This window comes from Nicotiana sylvestris, chromosome 1 (assembly GCF_000393655.2).
Source record: "Nicotiana sylvestris chromosome 1, ASM39365v2, whole genome shotgun sequence".
In the NCBI taxonomy this organism is placed as follows: Eukaryota; Viridiplantae; Streptophyta; class Magnoliopsida; order Solanales; family Solanaceae; genus Nicotiana; species Nicotiana sylvestris.
The window spans coordinates 166,668,426-166,681,707 of record NC_091057.1 but is presented as its reverse complement, the minus strand read 5'-3'; positions in this window follow the sequence as shown (position 1 = coordinate 166,681,707).

Genomic DNA, 13,282 nt, shown 5'->3' with positions numbered 1-13,282 from the left:
AATCGAAATTTAGTCATTTTTTAATTTAAATGAAAATACTGTTCAAAATCTAAAAAAATACTCCAGTATAATATATTGGAGTTTCAGTATAATATATATTGGAGTTCCAGTATATATATCGGTCCATCATAATATACCAGAGATTGAAGCACCAGTGCTCCGGTGCTCCAATCTCCAGTATATTATACTAGAACTTTCTGCGTGTTGGAGTTCCAGCATAATATGCTGGAAGTTCATACACAGGTGCACCGATCTCCAGTATATTATGCTGGAACTTTCCGTGTTGTAGCAAAATAGTGGCTATTTTTCAATGACTTTGCAAACGCCGACTATTTTTGAATGATCAGTCCAAAAATTGGCTAGCCCGTGCTATTTTTACGCCGACTCAAGGCCAAGCAAATGAAACAATGGCTTTAGGCCCCAGATTTTTGGGCCCCATGGTTTAAAATTAATGTTAATTCTATGGCAATTTCCTTTAAGAAATTTTAAATATCTATAGTAAAAGATTATACGATATTCATAAAATAGAAAAAAAAATTGCCACTGTGATTGATGGTGACTAATACTTAATAATATTACTATTTTTTTTCCCCATAATAAAATTTGTAGTTTATATTCTGTTTTTTTCTCAAATTACTAAGCTACCTACTCTCTAAAGAGGGGGGGGGGGGGGGAAAAACATGGAATAATTTTTTTTAAAAAAATTATTATTCTCAATCCTCAAGCATTACAACAAAAAATTGAAATAATAGAATTTTATTATGATATCAAATTATAGGCTTCTATGTTCATGTTCTATTATTCTAACTTTCTATTTTTGAGCTTTAGATTTACAATTTATATTTGTTTAAATCTTTTTACCTCATAGTAGCATAACTTTTTATTATTTGTGAGAATGCATATATATCAACTATAAAGCATTAATCAAATTACTCTATGAATTTCTTTTTAAAGTTTGAGGCATCCTAATAAAGTTTGGCTTGAGCCTCCAATGTTCTTGAGTCGCCCTTTTGACATGCGTCTAATTTTAACGAGTAGTGAGATATATACTGATGGAATATATATCACAGCGGAAGCAATAACAGAATCTTATTCACGTGTAATCTAAACAACTAGCACGTATGGAGATTTTAGGATTACCTCTTGAAGCGTAAACACAACAAATCTAGGTCGTTCTCCAGTTCCTCAGTTGAAAACACACTAGCAGATTTCCACAGTCTTCTACTGTGTTACCCAAACAATAACCGAAAAAGAGAGAATTTTTGGTGGGCAAAATTCTAGTAGAAACCGCAGTCAGAATCATGTCAAAAACGTCCAGCCCTTATATCCATATATATAGCTGCGTTTTTTAGGTCAAAACCGTTTTCAAAACCTGTTAGGTTTCCTTCTCCCACTAAGGGACGGTTTCCACGTTTTCTTTCCCACTAAGTAACAGTTTCCACTATTTTCTATTATTTAGGCACAGTAGGGACCACAGAATTTAATTAACAAGGCTTCCTATTATGATATTAATTTCGAAATTCTGAAACTAATTTCCATCATAATAAATTACGAATTATTCCACTAAAAATTCGTAATTGCACTCCTTAGTTCAATTTCGAAATTCTTCCATAAAACCTTATTTAACTCCTCATGTTAAGATTCAGATACTAATCAATCAAATTAAATTACTGACTATTTAATTTATTGATTACTTCCTTTAGACTTACACTTAACTTATTTCATGTGTCGGATACAAAATCCACCGGCCGGGTTTACACATGAAAACTTATAAGCTTTCATAAAGGAGTATCATCAATCTCAAAATTGAGACATGGATTCCATCAACTAATTATTACTTCGCCAATGTATATCATTGTTATCCAATTTACCAGGCTTATTGACTCGCGAAAGAATCTCGCCTTTTAATAAATCAAAACAACAAGTGACATACACAACTAATAATAATTATATCAGGATTAAGAGTATAAGTACATTAAATGGACTAGAGAAATTATTTTATAAAGTCAGTATAAAATACTCATCTCTACTTGATCCGTTCAATACATACAAAATGTACTAGCACAAGAAGTTGGAATTAAACCATTCCCATAATCAAGATAAATTATATTTAATCTTGTGCTACAATCATTCCGATGATTTGTCCAATTCCATCATTAGATTGTGAACATTAACTTTTATGTCTTACAAGAACCGATGATTTAATCTTCCGTGTATAAGCTAAACTCTATACACTAAATCATCTACTATGTAAGCAATGGACGCACAAACCAACACATGATCTATTTAAAATGAAACTTTATTGAATTTAAACAAGTAAATAAATAATTGTTCATAAAGAATACTATAACAATACGCATGGCTTATAGTATATTCTAACAATCTCCCACTTAAACTAATAACCATGCGTCTACAATTTTGACACCCATTCCTTCTACATGCTTATCAAAAGTCTTCTGTGGTAAGCTCTTAGTAAACGGATCTGCCAAGTTGTTCTCTGACGCAATCTTGGTGACCACTACATCCCCTCTCTGCACTATATCACGAATTAAATGATATTTACGCTCAATGTGCTTTGCCCTCTTATGGCTTCGTGGCTCCTTTGAATTTGCAACCGCACCACGAAGGAACCACACCCAACTCTCTCAGGAAGTTACCGAGCCAAACTGCCTCTTTGGCTGCCTCAGAGGCTGCCACATATTCGGCTTCCATGGTGGAATCAGCAACACAAGTTTGCTTGATACTCCTCCAACTTATGGCTCCACCTCCAAGAGTAAACACATTACCTGAGGTAGACTTTCTAGAATCTCTGTCTGATTGGAAATCCGAATCAGTATACCCAATAGGTACCAGGTCATCCGATTGGTAGATCAACATGTAATCCCTAGTCCTTTTCAGGTACTTGATTATATGTTTAACCGCCGTCCAATGCTCTTTCCCAGGATTAGACTGAAATCTGCTAACAACGCCAACGGCAAAGCAGATATCAGGCCTAGTGCATAACATAGCATACATGAGGCTCCCCACAGCTGATGCATAAGGGACCGCCTTCATCTTTTCTATCTCTTCATCAGTCTTAGGAGACTGATCTTTAGATAGAGAAATTCCATGTCTGAAAGGAAGGAATCCTTTCTTGGAATCATGCATGCTAAACCTGGAGAGTATTGTATCAATATAAAGACCTTGGGACAAGCCTAATATCCTTTTCTTGCGATCTCGCAAGAGTTTGATCCCAAGGATATGAGCCGCTTCTCCCAAATCTTTCATATCAAAATGTGTGGACAACCACTGCTTAACTGAATTCAACATGCCCACATTATTTCCTATGAGCAGTATGTCATCTACATATAAGATCAAAAATGCCACTTTGTCCCCATCCCACTTTTTGTATACACAAGATTCGTTAAGACACTGATCAAAACCAAAAGTTTTAATCGCCTTATCAAAACAAGTGTTCCATGCCCTAGATGCCTGTTTTAGTCCATAAATGGACCTTTTAAGCTTACACAACATGTGCTCTTTGCCACTTTCCATAAAACCGTCTGGTTGCATCATATAGATGCACTCATCAAGACTTCCATTAAGGAAAGCTGTCTTGACATCCATTTGCCAAATCTCATAATCATAATGAGCAGCAATGGATAAGAGAATCCTTATAGACTTAAGCATGGCTACCGGCGAGAAGGTTTCCTCATAGTCAATCCCTTCTTTCTGAGTAAACCCTTTCGCTACAAGCCTTGCTTTAAAAGTTTGTACTTTTCCGTCTACACCTCTCTTTTTCTTATAGATCCATTTGCATCCAATGGGTTTAACCCCATCAGTTGGTTCTACAAGATCCCAAACCTGATTAGAGTACATAGACTCCATCTCTGATTTCATAGCAGCAACCCACTTATCGGCATCCTTATCATGTAGTGCTTGGTCGTAATTGACAGGTTCGGAGGTAGGCTCCTCAGGGATCCTATCATATGATTCTCCCAAGAGCGTGTAACGAACTGGCTGTCTTATTTCTCTCCCACTACGACTACGCACTACATCAGTTGCAACTACATCACGTTGATTTTGTGGTTGAACCACAACATCATCAGGAACCTGAGTCTCCATGCTATCCACAGGGATATCAACGACTTCTTCCTGTTGTGCAGTCTGCTCAACATGACTCCCACTACTTTGTGGTAGTATGACTGCGGGCACTTGTTCTTGTGGTACATTAAGTCTATTGACATTTCTCCCACTACTAAAGTGCAATGGTATGTCAAAATCGACTTCCGGGGTTTGGATATGGTCGTTTTGATTTTCAGATGACTGAGTTTCCATTCCTTTGCTAAGTTCCTGTAAAACGAGTTTACTTCTAGGAACATGGTTCATCAAATAGTCCTCTTCTAGAAACTTGGCATTTGTGCTAACAATTACCTTTTTCTCTTTAGGACAATAGAATAAACCACCTTTCGTCCCTTTTGGATAACCTATAAACACGCATACATCCGTTCTTGCCTCCAATTTATCCGTTTTCCCCTTTAGCACATGTGCCGGACAACCCCAAACTCGAATATGCCGCAGACTAGGCTTGCGCCCAGTCCACAATTCTGTAGGGGTCAAGGGTACTGACTTTGAAGGAACTAAGTTCAGAACATAATTCGCCGTTTCTAAGGCATGTCCCCAAAAAGACGAAGGCAAATCGGAATAACTCATCATTGATCTAACCATTTCCATAAGAGTCCTATTTCTTCTTTCAGCTACACCATTTTGTTGTGGAGTTCCAGGTGCAGATAATTGAGATGTAATTCCACATTCTGATAAATAACCAATAAAGTCCGTAGAGAGGTACTCCCCACCACGATCAGATCGTAGTGTCTTGATATGTTTATTATGTCGCTTTTCAGTCTCAGTCTTGAATTCTTTGAACTTTTCAAAACATTCAGACTTTCGACGCAACAAATAAATATATCCATATTTTGAGTAATCATCTGTGAAAGTCACAAAATACTCAAAACCACCTCTTGCTTGGACATTCATTGGACCACACAAATCAGAATGAATTAATTCTAATTTATCACTTGCCCGATTTCCTTTTGAGGGGAAATTTCGTTTTGTCATTTTCCCTTCTAAACAAGATTCACAAGTTGGTAGTGCCTCCACTTTCAATGAACTTAAAGGTCCATCCTTGACCAACCTGGAAATTCTGTTCAGATTTATATGACCCAAACGCAAGTGCCATAAATATGTTTCACTCAATTCAGAAGAACGTTTTCTCTTGCTTGGTAAATCAACATTATTCAGTTCTTTAGGTGGTAACGGTTTAGGAATAGAGTCAACAACAAAAAGACCATTAATCAATGTAGCCGAAGAGAGATAACGCTTATTATGAGTAATAACACATTTATCAACGTCATGACAATTAAAATCATAACCATCTCTCATAGCGCTAGAAACCGAAATTAAATTCCTTCTAACGGAAGGTACATATAATGTGTCTTTTAAAGCTAAAACTCTACCACTACCAAACGAAATACTAATATTTCCTAATGCTAAAGCTGGGGCTGCTGAACCGTCTGCTTGATAAACATTGATTTCTCCTTTACTTAGCCGCCGCGTTACCTGAAACCCCTGCAAATAAGTGCAGATATGATTAGTGGCTCCCGAATCTACACACCATGACATGGTAGAAACAGCCGCTAAAAATGTTTCAACGACAAGTAGATGTAAATCACCTGGTTTATTTTTCAGCTTGGCCAGATAAGTTGGACACTGCTTCTTATGATGCCCGGGTTGCTTTCAGTGATAACACTTGCCCTTAGCCTTTTTCACACCAGCAGTCGCGCCACCAACAGAGGGTTTTTTAGCCTTTTTTTTTCTGCCCGCCTCTCGGCTTAGAAGAAGAACCTGCCTCAAAATTCAATGCCACGGGAGGAGCTTGGGACTTGATAATAGTCTCTGCCGACTGCAGCTCATTCAACAATTTCGCAAGGGACAAATCCATTTTGTTCATGTTATAATTCAGGCGAAATTGCTGAAAACTGTCAGGCAAAGTCTGCAGGATCATTTCAACCTGCGTGTCCTTATCAATGTTAGCTCCAAGGACCTCCAGTTCATTCAGAAGACTCATCATCTTCAGAACATGGTCCCTGACCGATGAACCTTCAACCATTTTGGTATTCAGAAGGGCTTTCATGGCAGTCTGCTTAGCCGCACGATTCTGATCTCCGAACATTTCTTTGAGATTTTCCAGAATGTCATAAGCAGACTCCATCGACTGATGCTGATGTTGCAGAACATTCGACATGGATGCCAAAATGTAACACCGCGCCATCTCATCAGCCTTAATCCATTTCTGGTAAGCCTTCTGTTCATCATCTGTGGCATCATCTCCAGGTTTTTCTGGACACACCTCATCGAGCACAAATTTGTACTCTTCAGCAATTAGAACAATATCCAAATTTCGTTTCCAATCAACATAATTTGGACCCTCAAGTTTGTTTTGGGTAAGAATGGCAGTAAGGGGATTAAAAGCAGTCATTGTTAATCTGGGAGACATTAAATATTTAAATAGATCAAATCAGTTTGTATTATGAACATTAAAATTCAAAACACATTATATATATACAATCTATGCACCTTGAACAACAAATTTCGATGGGAAAGAAGCTATTCTTGCAATATACATATATAATGACAGATTTTCACTCCATAAACTTAAACATGTCATACTCAGATGGAGAGTAAACTGTTAATTTAAGCCAAGTGAATATCAACATTCAACATATATTAGTCCCATTGAACCAACATGCATACTCAGATGGAGAGTAAATACAAATAATCAATTACTAGTATAACATAGTGATTATTCATAATATTTTTATCCGATATGGAAGAAGACCTACGTCAACGTGTAAAAATATTATATCACTGATTTTTTAAGCCTGGGGACCAAGGGAATTGATCCCCACAATTTCTGGAATTAAAAACAACTAAATTTTTTTTTCAGAATTTTAGAAAAACAGCAAAAACACCATCTAAATGACCCCGAACGCCCAAAAAACGACTTCAGTCAAATCCATGAGTATTGCTCACTGGGCCGTTTCGCATGGACCTGCCAAGTTTCAGGTCAATCGGAGTCCGTCAACTTTTTGACCTCCGATTTTCTGCCCTAATTCAGCAAAACGTGTTTTTCCGTTTTACATGATAAAATTCAATTTTCAGATTATTCTAACTCAACATCACCAATATTAAAAGGATACATCAAGTTTTCAGAATAATCAACACAACCCATAACAGATAATCACACCAAAAAAACAGTGCAGGTTTTCAGAAAAACAAACTTTGCATGTAATTCAAAACTTGCATATAGAACATGATATTAATCCTTATGGTTTATCCTAATTATTTAATTAGACGTGAGTAAGCTCTGATACCAATTGATGAAATATATACCACAGCGAAAGCAATAACAGAATCTTATTCACGTGTAATCTAAACAACTAGCACGTATGGAGATTTTAGGATTACCTCTTGAAGCGTAAACACAACAAATCTAGGTCATTCTCCAGTTTCTCAGTTGAAAACACACTAGCAGATTTCCATAGTCTTCTACTGTGTTACCCAAACAATAACCAAAAAAAAAGAATTTTGGGTGGGCAAAATTCTAGTAGAAACCGCAGTCAGAATCATGTCAAAAACGTCCAGCCCTTATATCCATATATATAGCTGCGTTTTTTAGGTCAAAACCGTTTTCAAAACCTGTTAGGTTTCCTTCTCCCACTAAGGGACGGTTTCCACGTTTTCTTTCCCACTAAGTAACAGTTTCCACTATTTTCTATTATTTAGGCACAGTAGGGACCACAGAATTTAATTAACAAGGCTTCCTATTATGATATTAATTTCGAAATTCTGAAACTAATTTCCATCATAATAAATTACGAATTATTCCACTAAAAATTCGTAATTGCACTCCTTAGTTCAATTTCGAAATTCTTCCATAAAACCTTATTTAACTCCCCATGTTAAGATTCAGATACTAATCAATCAAATTAAATTACTGACTATTTAATTTATTGATTACTTCCTTTAGACTTACACTTAACTTATTTCATGTGTCGGATACAAAATCCACCGGCCGGGTTTACACATGAAAACTTATAAGCTTTCATAAAGGAGTATCATCAATCTCAAAATTGAGACATGGATTCCATCAACTAATTATTACTTCGCCAATGTATATCATTGTTATCCAATTTACCAGGCTTATTGACTCGCGAAAGAATCTCGCCTTTTAATAAATCAAAACAACAAGTGACATACACAACTAATAATAATTATATCAGGATTAAGAGTATAAGTACATTAAATGGACTAGAGAAATTATTTTATAAAGTCAGTATAAAATACTCATCTCTACTTGATCCGTTCAATACATACAAAATGTACTAGCACAAGAAGTTGGAATTAAACCATTCCCATAATCAAGATAAATTATATTTAATCTTGTGCTACAATCATTCCGATGATTTGTCCAATTCCATCATTAGATTGTGAACATTAACTTTTATGTCTTACAAGAACCGATGATTTAATCTTCCGTGTATAAGCTAAACTCTATACACTAAATCATCTACTATGTAAGCAATGGACGCACAAACCAACACATGATCTATTTAAAATGAAACTTTATTGAATTTAAACAAGTAAATAAATAATTGTTCATAAAGAATATTATAACAATACGCATGGCTTATAGTATATTCTAACATATACGATGCGAAATGTTTTTAAGCCTACTTTTCAACAAGTAATTAAAGATAGGGTAAATTTCACATAGTATACCGGGAGTAATGATTTATTGCATTGAAGTATCTAACAGCTAGTAACTAAATCTTGTATAATTTGAATACAACTAAAATGGATATAACAAAAAGTTGAAACTCATATATTTTATGTAAAAAATAATATTCAATACGAAAATATATACAAAATACTGTATTAAAAAAATCCAACTCACGTGTTATCAACTTTTTACCATTACACAATGACTCATGACTTTAATTACCATCCCAACAAATCAGACGGTAAGACTGAAAAAAAAACAATTTATCTTTTATCTCAACAAATTAGGTAATGTTGATTAAAACGTTTGCACCAAGTCAAGTAACTCGTGAGAAACTTACTTGGACTTTATTGGTTAAAAAAATGAACTGGAAGCAGACTAGATCAGTTGTTCCTATTGACAAAAATGATGCAATTTAAATATAAACCTCGACACAATACAAAATTGAACGGTATGTTGAAACTAATTACATTCACTAATCAAAAAGTAAGTACTTATTAATTTTGGAACAACTAAAAATTATAAACTTTTGAACTCGTTTCTGTTTATATAATAAGAACTTTCTAATTTGTTTGTCATGCTTTGATTTTTAGTAGTTAACTAGGTAGTAAGCCTGGGTCCTGGAAACAACATACTGATGAAAACAAGTCGAAAATCATATTATTAAGAAAAAGATATACAAATACTACTCCGTAGCTTTCACTTTATTCAACAGCTTTCACTTTATTCTACATTTTGGGGCAAACTAATAAGTGGGCGTCTGGACGTAAGAATTGTAAAATTTCGAAAAAAGCAAAAATAAAATTCAAATAAAAATTAAAGTTGTGTTTGGGTATGAATACAATTTTGGGTTGTGTAAATTTTTGTGGTGATCTGAATAAAAATTTAAAAAATAACTTTTTAAAATTTTTCAAAATTCTAAAATTTATTTTCAAGTAAAAATTAAAAATATTATAACCAAACACTAATTTCGAAAGAAAAAAAAATTCATAGCCAGACGGACTCTAATTATTGCCAACCTAACCATTCACTGTAGTCTCCACTGATTTGTTCTCGTTATCAATTTAAAGGAAAAAGAAAGATATATAATTGCATCAATTTAGTAGATGCAATTATTTCCCAACGAGCTAGGATTTGAAGTTTTTGGCTTTAAAATTTTTAATTTATTAAATTTTAAATTAATAATTTATAAGTCTTCAATTATTTTCTTAATATACATATAAAATTTGAATTAAAATTATTAAGTTTGACCGAACCTGTCAGAATTAAGGAAGAGGAATCATTCGAGGAAATGAGTTTCTTTTCTTGATTTTTTCTTCCTTTGGTTGAGAGACCTACACGTAGTATTTTCTTGAAACTTTAACATTTAATACATGTACTTCATTTATAGTTTTAAAATATTAACGTAGATATCCCTACTTTCAAGTTTTATTATTTCTGTAGTTTCAAATATGTACACCTCAAGTCTCAACTTTAAAGGTTTACGTAGCAAAATTCCCTTCGGTCCTACTTGCTATTTTTGCCAATTTTTTTCTCTCCTTTCAAACTAGTATTAGTATCCGTGCGATGTGCGGATAATATTATAATCCTCTTAAATTCTATAAATTAAAAAGAACAAATTATATAAATAACTATTGACATAAACTTAAATATTATAACCCTATATATAGTCAGTGACACTGACAAATAAAAATATAATATGATTCAAAAATAAATACTCATTCTCTTTCAATTTACATAAAATATTTTTCTTATTAGTTTGTTCAGAAGAATGTCACATTTATGTATTTGGAAATAATTCAACTTTAAATTTTTTATTTTATCCATTTTACATATTATGAGAAGTTTTTACACTCATACAAATATCATGGCCCCCACAAAACTATTAGGATCATAAATTTCAAAAAAATTCTTTTTCGTTCTTAAATTCCGTATCAAGTCAAATTATCTCATCTATATTGAAATTGAGTGAGTCATGCTATATAGAGTAATAACAAATAAAAATACATTTAGTAATATCTTAATTTAAATTCAAAAAATATATTATATCATTATCTCAACATAATAAATTCTCGCATCAACATCAACTTCGACCAACCTAAAATTATACAATGACAAATTAATATATACATACATGATAATTTATTAACAACCAATATATTATAACTTTTGGGAGTTACCAACTTATAAAGAAGTTGGATCGTAATTTGCTCAATAATTTTGCTAGTTAACTAAATTTTAACCACACAATTAAAGTCACTTTATTTTTAACAATTTAAATGATACATTTGGGATATAGTTAAGATTAATATATTATAATTAAATAAATATTAACCTACTTCAAAATATTTTTCTTCTACGATGCACATGTACTAAAAGAAGATGAGTTCTTACGTGTAATTCTTAAGGGGTCGTTTGGTAGACGATTAGAGAGGAGTTATCCATGTATTTAAACTAGGATAACTTTATACATTGTTTGGTTAAAAGAAGGGGATAAAATAATCTCCAAATAGAAGCTAGCATAAGTTATACAATGTTTGGTTGCTTTTTCCTCTTTTCTAAATAAAATGTAGCATTGCTAATACAATATTTGGTTTAAGTTTTTCTTTTCCGCATAACTAATACATGTATAAGTTATGAGGGATTCTATGTATTATTTATGCAGGGTAGAAGGTGGAATAACTTATACATGCATTAGTAACTTGTATTAAAATACAAAATGACAAGAATACCCTTTATTCAAACTTGTAATTTTTTGTTTAAAAAATATACTTAAACTATACTAACAATTAAAAATAAAATAAGCTAATAATAAATGACACTCACATTACATTTCTATTACTAATCCCCGCATAACTAATCCATGCATAACTAATACCTTGCACAACTTATCCCTGTACAACTAATACATGCATAACTAATACATACATAACTAATACATACATAACTAATACCTGCATAACTAATACATATATAACTAATACCTGCATAACTTCTAACCGGCAGCCAAATGACCCCTAATTAAATGAATCTTACCTTATTATTTTTGTAATTCATTTTACTTTGTGTAAATAGTTTTCTAAGTAGTGCAATTATATTCATCTATGTGTTTACCCTATCCAAATCTATTTCATTCTATTTGATACACACACACACACACACACACACATATATATATATATATATATATATATATATATATATATATATATATATCGACCCCATCGGTTGCTCGATCAGTTAGCTCATGCAATTTGAGAGAACATAAATATCAATAACGGGCTAAAAAGTTATTGCCCATACCTGAGCTATTAGAGAAGAATCTATCATCCCTTATCTATTTAGCATAGCAACTTCTAGCACTAATAAAAAAAAAGAAATGTATGTATTGCTTCCAAACAATTGAGATATAAAATAAATTATAAAGAATTGGATAATTAATTTTACCGTAAGGCAACACAATTGACATTTGTTCAGCCGATGTCTGAGTCGATTCATAGTTTAAAATATTATCCCCACAGAAATATATGCCATCAATTCCTTTATTCTTGTGTAATTTTATGATTGATCAACTCCCTTCCAACATTATTGGAGTTGCTTTAAACATTGATAGAATCGAACTATATTTATGTGACCATTCTCTTTCTGAAATCATTTTAAAAGTATTCGACTCCAAACCACATACATCACACGTCTTGAATCTCAAAACTGAAAATGTTAATTGAGCAAGAGATATAGATTTATTTTTAAATTAATTAAAAGTATCAATTTATCCATACTATCTTTATACTTCCTCCCCCCCCCCCCATATTATTTCCTCTACTATGAAATTTTATATAATTATTTCATTTATATGGAAGTTTGACTTTAAATTTTTATTTAAATTAACTATATAATAATTTAAGTTATATTTAAATTTTTTAATTTAATTTTCGAAATTATGTCAATTGTTTATATTTTTTTTAGTTTTATCTATTATAATGGTTTTAAATACGTGTATCTTATTTATATAGTATGACTTAGATCATTAATATTTTAAAAGCTTTCTCTTTTCAAAGATCAAATAAGTCTTATCATTACGTATACAACTACTTTAATTACATATTTTTTCTTCTTTTTTTGATTCCTTGTCCATGTTATTGCGTTATCCGTAACTTAGAGTTGTTCATATTATAGCCCACAAATCATTAATAGATGAATTTAGTTTTTCGTTTTCTTGTAATAAAAATTATATTCATTAATTTTTTATTCTACTGCTCAGATTAATATTTAAATTTATCAATAATATTTTTGAGTATCATTTATTTATTATCTTCATTTTATATTTTAGCCTTTAAAAAAATTATTTTTATTGTATACTTATTTAAAATTTAGAAAACTTAGTCTAAAACAGAGACTTTCCATTATCCATTATGAAATAAATAAATTATTAAATATAGATACATTCTGAACTTTAGGTTA